The sequence below is a fragment of the Strigops habroptila genome, chromosome 5 (assembly GCF_004027225.2).
Source record: "Strigops habroptila isolate Jane chromosome 5, bStrHab1.2.pri, whole genome shotgun sequence".
In the NCBI taxonomy this organism is placed as follows: Eukaryota; Metazoa; Chordata; class Aves; order Psittaciformes; family Psittacidae; genus Strigops; species Strigops habroptila.
In genome coordinates this window covers 27,988,623-28,002,093 of record NC_044281.2, presented here as the reverse complement: position 1 = coordinate 28,002,093, position 13,471 = coordinate 27,988,623, and the positions used below count along the sequence as shown (strand labels likewise).

The window sequence follows — 13,471 nt, the reverse complement described above, 5'->3', positions numbered from 1 at the left end:
TAGGAGCGCATTTCAGAGTTCAAGAACATATGACCCTCAAACTATTCTGTGGATGCATTTCAGTCATTCAAATCCACAATATACCGTTTGTCTTCCTGTAACATTTATTAGGAGAAATACCTCTGAATTGGTCATATGCACTTCATTAGGAATAGTAATTAAAAAATAATCACCACGTAAAAGCTGAACTCGCCTACATTTTTATACTTTTTTAAAATTCTATTTTTATTTCAGCTTTTACTCTACCCCTGACCCCCTTCCTATATGTAACTGCAGAATGTGTGTATTTGGGTAGGAGTAACATATTTGTGCAGGGTACATGCAGTTATGTGCTTTACATATCTCAGCTTTGACCACAGTTTAACTAAGTCACGGCACTCCTCTGTGGTGAAAGGTCTGTCCGAACAGAGAAGTTGGATTCAACTACCTGGCACCCACCTGGTGCAAATGCAATGCAAGGATGTCTCTGAAAGTCAGAGACAGGATCCCTACTGTTGAAAGCATCCCTGAGATTCCTCACCCCAGTCACCCAGGAATTGGGGAATTAGAAACAAACCAACAAAACAAACCAGCCAACCCCCACAACCACCACACACAAAACCCCCATGCAACCAAAACCTTGAAACTCCCTCCATCAATCATTATCCCACGATAATATCGGGACATGAGAATATTTTACTGGTGATAGGGGGGAGCCTTTTTTTTTTTTTTCTTCCCCAAACCTAACACAGCTGAGAAGACATTTAAACTATAATTGCTCTTAGATTCAAACACAGATTCACATCCTACTCTTGGATGATGCCTTTAGGATTTGATCACTCATGCGTATATGTATGGGTTCCTCACTGACAAACAACCTGGCTCCTCTACTTGTGCAACTTGCATAACTCATAGGAAATCCTTGGCAGAGGCAGGCCAACATATGTTAATTACTGGGTTGCATTATAATAGGTCTAACATCTTGTTTCCCATCCAGGGTTTTTAAATAAATGGAAACAACAGTCTCTTTGGATACAAAAGTATGTATTTTTGTATTGCAGGCTAAAAATATTCTACGTTAAAAACACAAATAGATCAACTGCCAGAGAATTCCTGCCTCTTCAGTGTTTCTTTAGGGGGATTTGTTAAACAAAGAAGCCAGGCAATCTTTCAGAGCGCTTAGCATATGTGCATTCATCTTTCATTTCCTATAAATTATCCTGAAGTCAGGTGTAATAGCGAAAAGGGGAGCTTGACTCCCCAATCTTTTATTTCTTCTATAAACAGTTTATCAGGTAAAGTTGGCTACCAGCTTCTAAAGTAAAATAAAGCACAAATTCATGAACACTGAGGAGCATGAATAGAGCAAAGATACGCTTAAAAAAATTATTTTTCATATGACAGGAGATACATACTATGCTTCTTCATTTTATGATTTAATACACTGGGATATTGCTAGGACAAGATGCTGGCAACATTACAAGTATTTTTGATTTACATTTCTCTTTATTGAGTAAGAGGCATTGAAGGCCATAGCTGCAATTTCAGACAAAGGACTAAGACTCTACACTGACACACTGTTTCTTTTTGGATGACCAAATTCAAAGTTTTAAATCTGAATTTCAAATCATATGACACCATAAAACTGTCAGAAACACTAGAAGTTCTGTTTAAATTTTCAGAACAGTAATATTCTAAAAATAGCGACTGGTAAAAGATTTTCTTTCACAAAAGGTTTTGGAAAAAGTTCATGCATTGAATAAATAATTTATACATGCATTTAGAATGCAAAACCTTTTAGGATACAGAAAAAACGCTGTCTCAGAATTTTTAAAATGATTAAACAAATTAATGACAGAACATTATCCTAGAACTGTGACCAGAAACCTACTAGGCATCACCCTCTCCTACTTCCTTACCCGGGAGTCCCTGTGCCGGGTGCTGCACAGAGGCAGCGATGGTGCCTGCTTCGAAAGGCTGAGCGCCAGCCAAGAGGCACCAGTGAGGAGCAGACAGATGGTGGCCAATAAGGAAACTATCATGCTGTCTTAGTCACCATGGCAGAGCCTGGGTGCCACACAATAGCAGCCTGACTATCATCTACTTTACTCCTCATTTCAGCTCGCTAATATGTTTACCTGCGTATGCCTAGCGCTCCCAGCTATACGGCAAATAGACACCAGAGCTGTATTAGGTGCACCAGCGCAGTGTCGCACAGGGCTTACAAGGACCCACCACAGCCAAGTATAACACTGAAGCCAGATATCCAAAGGTTACAGAACAGTGCACTAAACCCAACGTGCTCACTTGGAGCAGTTATGCTCTGTTAGCTAAGAGGAAACATGCCCAACTCTTTAAGATGGACATTCAACATAACGAACTAGTTAACAAAAGAAAATTTGATCCTAAATTTCACATAATTTTTTGTATTTAGAGACAAAATGATATTCTGCTGAAGGATAAGACAAGCACAGCCCTGAATTTAAGGAGCCCATCTACTTCCACCACCCAATTCCTCAAACCCAGGCTCTGAACCCTCCAGCAGCTGCCACCTCCTCCTCCACTCCCCTGCAGACCCCACACCTCCCACGCGCCTGTCAACTGATTACAAAGAACAATCTGCCGTGAATACAGGTAGAATTACAATGATTGCAAATATTTTCAGAACCCATCCTAACCAAAAGGGGTCTGAACTGCTCACCATCCACAGCACTATCCTCTGCAGGAAGAACCACCGCTTTGCCCAAGCCTGTGCAGTGGCAAGCACCATCTGGTCTACACCTTGGGGGGTCCTTTCTGCTCTTTCAACTTGCTCCGCTTCAGCTCGTGCCACCGGCAGCGGTGCCCATCACGGCTGCACTCCCTGCTGCATAGACTCCAGAGGACAAGGCAACTTCATGTGAATGCTTTAAAATATTTATCCTGTGTCCTGTTGCTGATTCCTTCTGAAGTACAAATGAAGTCTGTATGGCCTTCCCTCTATTTGTAACTCATACCCGAGGATCACTCAGTATGCAAGGTTTGGTCTTGAAGAGAAGCGTTTATACGGCTCAGACAAGTCCAAGTCTAAGCTATATCTTTGTTAAACACCAGGATTAAGCATTTGTTATTAACAAACATTTCAAAGGTTCCCATGGATTTCTTCTACACTCTTGTCTTTTGCTGGTCACCAGCAGCTGCCGTCAGTTTTACTTGTCCTTTGGTAAAGAATAACAAGGCCAACTGAAACAGCGACTCCCAAGTTACGCTTAAACAAGTGGGTGCCTGCTACAGGAGCAGGACCTTGTTTAACCAGATTCTGAGGCCCTTCTGGGTACCCACCTTCCCACACAACTCCTGTCGCTCCATGGCCACAGGAGCTGCCACTGAGCCCAGGGCAGCTGGGTCACGGAGCCCTCCAGCTTCTCCTTCCAGTCCCACCAGTGAAAGTCAGTGCTGAGCAAGGTTGAGCCTTTCCCCCCCGAGGGGTCCCTGCAGCAGCGTGAATCACTGCTACAGAAGCGGGTTCAGGGCCAGCACCACAGCCTGAGCAATGTCAGGGGCAGGAGACTGGGAAAGGACACACCACCCGCATGCTTACACCGTCAAAAAGCTGTGAGAAGAAGACATGAGCCCAAGTGGTTTAACTCACAAGGCTGCTTTAACCAAGTCTTAGAAGGCTCTGCTAGTGACCCAAAATAACTTCTCATTACATAATACTGTTATGATTTTAATGTGCGAGATGTCAGAGTTTTACAGTGCCAACAGCCAAAGCTATGCATTCAGTTGGAAAGCTTGTAGGCTCCCATGTCTAATGGTATCAAACTCCAGCTGGACCGCAACCCAATACTTTTAAAAAGTGGTGTAAATTGTGGGAGAGATCTCATACTTGAGAGGACAGGAAAAGACTGAAGTGTAGATCCAGAAACAAATCTCCTAAAGAAGGACTGATAGATGCTTTAAGTCTCACCAAGTGAGAAGTATCAGAACAGGTCTCCCAGAAGCAAGAGAGACTTGTGAATGGGATGAAGTTGAACACTAGTTTGCAGGGAAACAGCATTGCTAACACAACACACAAATTCACGTTTTCAGTCACAGAACTGCTACCCACATTTGCACGTGTCCGCTGCAACTCAGCATCTTAATTATCTGTGAAACAGAGAGACTACCTGTATCTCAGTGGCAAGGTGGGACCGCATTGTTTTGTAGAGCACCTGAAAGAGAACTGAACGTGCAGATATTCAGGATCCCAAGAGCACATTCACTGGCCTGGAGTCTTTTTAGAACAAGCATTCCAATCTTAAAAAAATAATAAAGTTATTGTTTAATCAAATGTGAAGTGCATCAACCTGTGCTAAGTGGAAGAGGGAAGAAAAGCTTTCTTTGAAAAGGCTTGGGGGAAGCATTGGGCTGCTGTAAGGGAGGCCAACACAGGCTGTATACCAGCTGTAAACAAGTTAACTTCTGTGATCCCACTGCTGGGAAAAGAGTTGTAAGAGCATTAAACAAACACGGAATTTACAAGAAGGACACCAATAGATTGGGTAGACTGCCTGACAACCACATCATTCTTCTTCCCCCCTGCAAACCTGCGGGATAACAAACCCTTCTCTCTTTCGTATATAGATAGACATATAAACAAACTGCTCTTCCGAGAATTCAATGTCAACAAAGTCTCTAAAACTGCTTTCTAAAGCTCTTATCCTGCCTTTTTTTTGGGGGGGTATGTGGGGGGAAGATAACCAAATGGGTCTTCTGTTGACCTATGAATACATAATAGTTTTAAAATGAAAAAGTAACAGTGCTTGTTATCAAGCTACTCTAGCTGCAGGAACTTGTGTTTTTGCAACTTATTTTAAAGCAAAAACATTCTCCAAGAAAATGTTCCTGTTTATAAGGCTTTTTTACCATTTACAACAGCAAAAATCTGAAAGATACGTGCAATGCTAAGGAAGACTAAAGTTTATGTTAAAGCAACGATACATAAGGTTTTTCTTATTTTCAATCCATGTATGGGGACATCCCACATTCTGGCTGCACAAACAGAAATACCACTCGGACTGGGTATGGAGGCAGCAGGACAGCAGGTTGGTGAGTTTCTCTCCCTTCCTTGACAAAGTAGCTGTAGTTGGAGGGATAGGGGTCCCACAACTGAAGACAAGAGCCTTTCCTCGCTGTCACTTTGTAGTGGTTCCCCCACACCGTCACACTCTCACACCTCTAAAATAACCAAAAGTAGATGGTAACCTTTGAGCTGGAGGATGCCTGTCTACCAGGCGGGTGTTCAACAACAATCATGCCCAAGAGAACAGCACAGGGGAAGGGTCTGTGCTTCAGATACACAAAAGATAGGTCTGATAGGCAAAAGAGAAGTTGTAAAAACACCTTACAAGCTTAAGAAGATTTCTACCTTCGGTGAGGTACAAATCATGACCAGTCTAGGGGAATCCCCCTTCTCAGCATTAGTGAGACACCAGGCAATTTCCAAGGAAGCCCAATTTCAAACCTTCTGAGGCCCAGCAGTAAGTTAGCCTTGGCATTGCCCTGCACTGTTCCCCCATCCCATGATGCCCTTAGTTATACAGAAAGCCCGTATTCCATTAGTTCATCTGTTTTTAGAACGGGTGCTCAAAAGCAAGAGAGGAAGAGAAACCTGCACTTCAGAATTTACTGATGGAACAGGAGGTGTGTATTTCAGGGCAGCCTAAAAGGCTCTGCTGTTCTCCGAGGTAATCAGGAATACAGCCAAGAAACAAGGAGATATTCATCAAGGGAACTGGTTTTTTGCTACTAAATGGCCAACTGAAGCTCCTACTACTCTGTCATATATCTATGTCACTGCAGCCCCAATAAATAAACCTTTCTGATTAGTTATGAGACTATCTAGAAATCTCCAAGAGATGGATGTCATTCGCTTTGCCAGCCGGGCGGTTGTTGCGGCCCTGAAGCCTCAAAGGAATTACATAAATAAATAAATAAATAAATAATGATTCCAAAGGACAACACAAACTTGTTAACATAATTGCTTTTTCTCTTACTCGTCAAACATAGATGTTTTCACTTAATCAGCAAAGGTGGCAAATGATATTTCACAGGTACAAAGAGCTGCAATATGAATGGGGCAGAGTTTATCCACATTTGTACATTAGACACAACCAGTTAGCATTCTCTTGTTAATGCTATCCTGACCAGCCTGACTACTCAAGTAAGTCACCAAAAGAGTTTGCCAGACAAAGAGTTGAGAACATCAGAACAAGAAAGATTTGAAGACCAAATAAAGACAACAAACAGTTCCCATATCAGTTTTGCATGACCCTATCAGATGCACAAAGTCTGTGGCTTTCATCTGCACGCTATCTTTGAGGACACGTATGTATTATTTATAGGTTAGAGGTGTTCCCCTTTCTGAAGTTAGACCCACAGCAGTGCTGCTTTTCCTAGTGGGAGTTGAGGAGGAAGGCTTACAGCAACCACAGTCTCTCTGTGCTTGCAGCCAACACCAACTACCAAGAAACTGGAATATGGCTGTACAGGGAGAGGACTGCACCTACCACCTATGGATCAGGCAGCCAGAGGATCGGCTGAGTAGGTTTCACAGGACTGAAGAAGGATATCTTAGCATAAGAGCATTGGTTTTATAAATCAGCTCTCCACCATTTACTGACACATAAAGTCAGAAAAAACAAAAAATAAATTTTGTTTAAAAAAAACCAAAAACCAAATAACAAACTCCTTATGAAGACAAACAATGAGCAGTAGAGGCAATCCAAATCCACAGCTTTATGAAATTTCCACAGGTTTGTAACATTGTGCATATTAATGGAGTTTTGAGCCATTTCTTTTCCCTCCTTCCCGCCTGTGCTGAGCCAATAGCCCTCCTGCTTCACTTTGGGAATCCATTCAAAGCTGCCCTGTAGAGTCAAAACAAATGCTGGATTATCAACCAAGGGATACGCTTCCCACATCTATCTTAATGGAATGTTAATATGATAGCTCGTATGTGACTACCTCAATATTAATACACTAGACAAAATACAAAACAGCTCAATCTATTGAATTATCTGTGGACAGAAGTCTCTTTTCAAGCTTAGATATTTCATTAGATCCTAAACCTTATCTGAAAAAGCATCAACCATCACCCCGTCCCCATTGGAAGGGACTGTGATTGGCTGTTCTAGGATTTCACAGAGGAGCACAAATTACTTCTTCTACCTTCTGCTACAGGTCTACAAAGTGTAAGCAACTGAGGGAAACTATAGGTGGCCCAGATTAAGCAGTCACCTAATGTGGGCCTTCAGAAGGGCGGGTTCTTTTGAGAATGAGTCATCCCCTGTGGAGTAACTCAATTTCTGTTGACCCTTCAGGAGAAATTAGGCAGAAAGTGATTTTGTCTGCCTAAGAGCAACTTTGTTTTTTCTACTAGATACATAATACCTACACAAAATTGCCATCCTCCATAAAGGGAAGGGTAGACCAACTGTACTGAAGCTGGCAAACCTCACCTTGCAGGCAATGTAAACTTCATTGTATCTTAAACTATTAGAACCAAAAATAACATGTAACAAGTGTAAGACCATCTCCTACTCTCATAATACACTACTGCCTCCAACAGTCGAGTTGTGGAGATCCATTACAACCCATTGTCTGGACATTTCTCTTGCAGCCCGTATCACCTTTAGAATATTCTAACACTAACCAAGCTGAATGCTAATGATCATGTGAAACCCAATGGAAATAAAGACATTGAAAATTGCTACATAAGAAGTTTTTGCTTTTAAAAAAAAAGGGGGGGGGGGAATAAATCAGTATGAGAAAGCAACATCTCAATTTACAAACCTTTTTTTTTAAGCCAAAGACACCATAATAAGGCAGAAATTATTCCTAATGCAACTGACAGCTTCAACTTATCATCAGCAGGAAAGCTTACATACACCTAAATTCAGTGAAAGGAAAACATACAACATCTGAGCAGAAGGTGTATCACTGCCCATCTGTGGTGGTCTGTATTGATGCATTTTCACTGTGCTTTCCCAGAAAAGACACGTAAAGGATAAATAAGGCTTGTGTTCCTCATCCCACAACAGTTGGTTGACAAGAACAGGCACAAGCCAACTCTAAACTCTTCATCAATTATTACTGCTGCTTTGCCGTAATACAGGATAGGATTTCACAAAAATTGGTCTAACTAGGAATGAATAAATCAGCCAATTGCAGAGTGGTCAAATTTGTTACCACAGGCATTAACTGCAGTCCTACTTATTTATGAGAAACAGGCTTCCCAGGTAAAGCCATAACAATCCCAGCTCACTCCTCCTGCGGCATTTGATCACCCATGTCGTTACAGCAGCATGGCAGGCACCACCGGCTCCTGGCCAGCCACTACATCCATTTCTCTTGGTCACATTATCTTCTGTGTGACTGGAAAAAGGCTGGATCTCTGTTGTCCTGAAGCCTATCAACAACACTGTGGAAGGCAAAAGGAATTCCAAGTTTGTTTCCTTTCTGGGATCTATTTTTCTTCCTTTTCAGGAGAGAAACCAGGCTTTGCAGGCTGCTAGTACAAACATCGAGTTGCTAAAAACCAGCCAACATTGTCTCCAACTATAGTATCAGTGATGTAACTGTCATCCATGAGGCTTCTTGTTTTGTTGGGAGGTTTTTTGGTTGGGTTTTTTTTCTTTTTTGGTCAACACAAAACCTTTGGAGCCTATAAAAGTGGAAGAGATTTGGGGCAAAGGGCAAGCAACTCCCAAGAAAAGTTATGAATGGAAATGTGCTACAAAGCCTCCTCTCTCCCTTCCACCCCCTGTAACCACTGCTGATCAGGACAAATCTTTCAGACGCTGCAGAAACTGACCTATTATCTTCTGTGGGTTTCTTAAAATATTGTAAAAACAGAATTGTATGCCACATTAAGGTCATAGTTTTATTTCATCTCAGGCAGTACAAAACACTCTGTATATATGCACAGCAACTCACTTCTTTCCTGAAACAAAGTTTTCATTGATCCTTTGCCACAGACTCAATTATTGTTTCTAATCATGATCAACGTTTATTTAAGGCACTGTGGACTGTAAACAATGTAAACAATAAAAGCATCTGTCCATGTTGACATGAATGTCATTGGCAGGTTAGACACCTATATCAACTGGTCCCCAGGGCGTTCTTTTTAAATTCTGAAAGCCTAAAGTAAATTTAAATTACAATTTACAGAATAATCTCGAAATCAGCCACCTTTTGAGGTAGTGTTATCTTGAGTAGATAAAAATCACAGTCTGTCAATTAAATGCCAGGAAATTTTTCGTTGTTTTAAAACATAATCCTAACAACACTTCTTTTTGTAAAAAGCTTTTTTTTTTTTTTTTTTGTGGGAGATTTGGCAAAACTCCTGGTCCTCCTCACAACCATAGGGAAAAAAAATAATAATCATCATCTTGTAATTTCGCAATTATAGACACACAAGTAAAAAATAGGAGAAATCAAGCCATTTTAAGGCAACATTTAAAAAGTAAAGATAAAAAGGAGAAAGGTCCTTGACTGTGGGCTATTTAGAGGATTTCAAGTCATGTTTTCCATAGCCTCATTTTAACAATAAGCGTCCTTTTCTTTCTCCTCCCCTCCACCCCAAACTCTGAGGAAAACAGTCATGAAATGCACTCAACTAGCCTCAAAGTCACACGTGCTCCATTGCAGATCTTGCTTTCAATGTGTCTTTTGTTTGATGGTTGGTGTTTCAACATCCTCAACTTGAACAGAAAAAGGTCAGAGAGAGTCTTCTGGCATTCACAGACCTGCACCAGGCCCCGCCAAGAGAAGACTGATGCCACAGTATGTTTCCCGCAGTCGAGAGAAGGACGTGGAGGTTTGAATCTGAGACCAACTATGTTTGCTAGAAGGATCCTTCTCCCAGAGACTATCAGTGGTGTTTGGTTTTGCTGTTAAACTTTTCTGCTGGTGCTGGCAATACTTCTTGAGTTAGAGTTCTGCCACCATGCCACCTTACTGCCCCAGTATCATGAGCCGAACAGGTTTCCACCAGGAAGAGGTCTTAGCCACACATCCCAGCGTAGAGGTCTTCCCCCAGCCCTCCCTTCCCCCCCCTCCCCGGTTCTGCTTCACCTCTCGGTTACCCCTAGTGCCCTTATGCCTGCTGCCCTCGCCCTCGCTCCCCTGCCTGGGGAGGAGAGGCTGTACCATTAACCTTCCAGTATGCAAGGCCAAGGTCCATACTGCAGCTAGAGAGAAGCTGTTGCTAAAGGTTCCTTAAAAGCTCTGGCACTTCAAGGCAGTTGCAACTACTCAACCAGAGCTGGGAGCCAAAGCTTTGCCACAGCATTAATGGGCTTTTGCCCTTTTAAATTTTATAAGCCTGTTGCCTTTCTGATGCACACAGTTTTATTCAGAGTCCTAAATGGCCATTTCATATTCAAAAGAAAGCTTGCATAGGTAGCACCCTAAAACTACCCCAGGTCATTCATCTCCCCCCGCTCTCCTACTGTCTCTTAGGAAACCTTTGATAGAGCATTTGTTCAGGCTGCCAAGTTAAATCCTCTTCTCTCATGTCAATACATTGAAAAAAGCAGTCGGAACACCAGCTTCACTCAGGCCTGCTGAAGTAAATGGAGAAAACCAATTCCTCTGGCACTACAGAGCCATTAAGCCGTTTGCAGATTATTAACTGAAGCACAAAAATACACACCGTGCACAATCGGACGGCAGCGCAGAGCTATTCCGTAAGTTCGCTTCAGTCTCAGTAAACTGCCTGTATGGCTGCAATTTGTAATCGTTTGTGCAGCTGCCGCCACTGTTTAGCGGGACCCCGACAACCCCAGACAAAAGCCGTTTCGCCGCGGCGCGGGGGTCACGCTTCCACCGCCGGCACGTTTCACCCTCCGTACATTCGGTAACGGGGGCTGCACCGGGGGAGAAGCCCCCGAAGCGTCGCCTCCCCGCTCCGTGCCCCCCGCCGCAGCCCCAGCGGTAGCACCGAAATTAAACTTTACACGCGCAAAACAAAGTTTACAGTCTAAAAACCCGATTATAGTAACAACTTCCTCCCCCTGCCTTAGGCTGCCTTACTCCTTCCCCGCGACCGAGCCAGCCCGGAGCACTATCCCGAGCGGCACGGGGGGAATAAAAGCGTGGCTGGATGGCTCCTATTTTTATGTTTACATTCCTGAAGTGTCTTTTAACTGACTGCCATTCCCCCTCTCCCCGAGAGCAGCTCCGCCAGCCGCCCCTGGAAGCGCTTCCCCGCTCCCCTCGCACAAAGGCAGGCGGGCGGGTGGCGAGCGGCGGCCGGGCCAGGCCGGGCCCCCCCCGGCCCTCTGCCCCCGCGCCCCCTCCCCTCCGCCCCGGCGGCTTCCTGGACAGATGCACCGGGGGGAGGGAGGGAAGAAGCGAGGGAGGGAAGGCGGGGGGCTGCTCCTTCCCCCTGCCTGGCAAGAGAGGCCCCGGTCCCAACTGGCTCTCAAAACCCAGACACAAGGAATTTACACCCAGGCAAGCTTCCCGCAGCCCGGAACACAGGCGCAAGCTCCCCCACGCGTCTCCCAAGCCCCACACGCGCGGCCGGGCACGCACGCCCCGAGCCGCGGCCGCAGCCCCGGCCCCGCCGCGGGGCTCCAGCCCGCCCCGAGGGCGCCCGCCCGGCCGGGGGCAGCCGCCGCCCCGGCCCCCGCGGCCCCGCAGCCCCTTTGTTTTTGCCTTGCTCCGACTCCCGCCCGCCTCGCGTCGCGTCGCGCAGCGGCTGCCACAAGTTAGAGCCGGGCCGGGTCCCCCCGCGGCCCCGCGGCCGGCCCGGGAAGGGCACTTCCCGGGCAGAGCCGCCTCCCCGCCGCCTGGCCCGGCTCCGCGGCTCCCCGCCCGCTCTCGCCCCGCTCCCTCGGCGGGGACAGCCTGCCTCTTTAAGAAGTCTCCGCAGATTTTCTCCCCTCGCAGAATAAATAATGTATTTTCTTTTTTTTCCTCTCCACTGTACACCTATTTCCCCAGCGTGGCCGCTCCATTGTTTCTGCTCCGCCGAGACGCAACCCCTGCCCGGCCGCGAACGGGGAGGTGCGAGCAGGGAGCGCAAATGGACGCGAAACTTACCTACAGATTGCAAAGCAGCCTTGCAGCAGCAAAATAATAAGGAAGAAGGCAGGCAAAATCCTCTCTCCCCAACTGATTTGCAGCTCTACTCGGGTATTTTTAAATATATAATTTTGTTTATTCCCCCCTTTCTTCCTTCTCCCCCCCCCGCTTTCTTTTTCCTTTCTTCCCCCCCCCTCTTTTTCCCCTTGCCCACAGACAGTGAAAAGGAGCTCAATGTTAGTGGGTGAGTAAGTGAATCAACTAGCAGAGAGCACAGCAAGTTGAAGTGTCAAATTACATTGGCTATTCTATTACCAAAGGGCCATGCTTTGTGGCTGCTGGCAAAATCTGTCCCAGATTCCTATCTGAAAGGGAGCTGCCTCCTACAGGGATGTTCTTCCCTTCGCCCTCTCTCTCTCCCTCTTCCCCCCACCCCAGCTTTTCCCCCCTCTCCCCCCAAATTACACAAAGTTAAAAATCTTAGATACGAGTTAAAATACAAATATTGTCTTACAGTCTATTTTAAGGCGGGGAATCTCGGTTTAGTCTTCCTGAACACCAGGCACTCGGAAACCCTTCCACTCTGGAAACCGAAAGCAGGAGAATACCTATTCTCCCTTCTGTATTTTTGTATTATTAAACAGGGGAAAACCACCCTGGATCCGATGTGCTCCCAAGCATGCGGTGCCTCCGTCTCCATCGCCTTCACGGGATCATTTTTACGGGGATGGAAGGAACTACCGGGTGGGCAGGGGGATGACACGGGAACGCCGAGAAACCCGGAGGGAGCAGCGGGGTATCTCACTTTAGCCACCCCCCTTCACATACACACACATCCCCCCTTTATTGCCGCCACCGTCCCTCGGGGCCGCTGTGATTTTCAGAGCCCGGAGCTCCCGCCACCCAGGTAGGCACGGGGCTCTCCCGGGGGTCCCCGCCCGCCAGCGGGGCTCTGCCGGGGAAGCCGGGCGGGCGGGCGGCGGTGCCCGGCGGGGCGGGGCGGCTCGGGGTGGGGGGGGGGGTTGGGGGTTGGCCCTCTTCCCCCCTCCACCCTCCCCGACCGCCCTGAGCGCGTCCCGCGGCGCTAACAATAGAGCGGTTTAGTTGGGATCGGGTTCCCCCCTCTCCTTCTCAGGAAATCCAGCCCGATTTCCAGAGAGAAAAGAAGAAGGAACCGTCCTTGTCTGACGAGCACCGATCTGCTAAAAAACATCTCCCTCGACTTCTCTTCCCCTTGATAAAACACTTCCAGGACAATCAATATTTTATGATGAGTTGTTAATAAGCCTAATATATTCATCCTTGCTCCAACGGGGCTTGTTAGATTATGCAATTAAGATAAGCAATTTAAACAGCACAGTGCAGCTCTCCGCTGGTCACATTCGTCTTGTTATTGGAGGAGGAGAAGAACGATCTGGACTTTAAAGGGATGTCGGAT

General features: G+C 45.8%; 1 protein-coding gene and 2 long non-coding RNA genes across 11 annotated transcripts in view; 2 read left to right on the top strand and 1 right to left on the bottom strand.

The window, feature by feature from the left end:
• Positions 1-12,124, bottom strand: part of ZMIZ1 (zinc finger MIZ-type containing 1) — a 349,016-nt gene extending 336,892 nt beyond the window's left edge. For all 8 annotated transcript variants that reach the window (XM_030487165.1, XM_030487158.1, XM_030487167.1 and 5 more), the window contains exon 1: positions 12,052-12,124. The gene's annotated coding sequence lies outside the window, so the exon portion shown is untranslated. The remainder of the gene's footprint in view (positions 1-12,051) is intronic.
• On the top strand, positions 11,788-12,710 carry LOC115608402. Its single transcript, XR_003991531.1, has 2 exons — positions 11,788-12,144; positions 12,550-12,710. It is a non-coding gene; the product is annotated as an uncharacterized LOC115608402 (long non-coding RNA).
• A 13-nt stretch (positions 12,711-12,723) lies between these two features.
• LOC115608399 overlaps positions 12,724-13,471 on the top strand; it is a 68,348-nt gene continuing 67,600 nt past the window's right edge. For both annotated transcript variants that reach the window (XR_003991528.1, XR_003991527.1), the window contains exon 1: positions 12,724-12,940. This is a non-coding gene — a long non-coding RNA (uncharacterized LOC115608399). The remainder of the gene's footprint in view (positions 12,941-13,471) is intronic.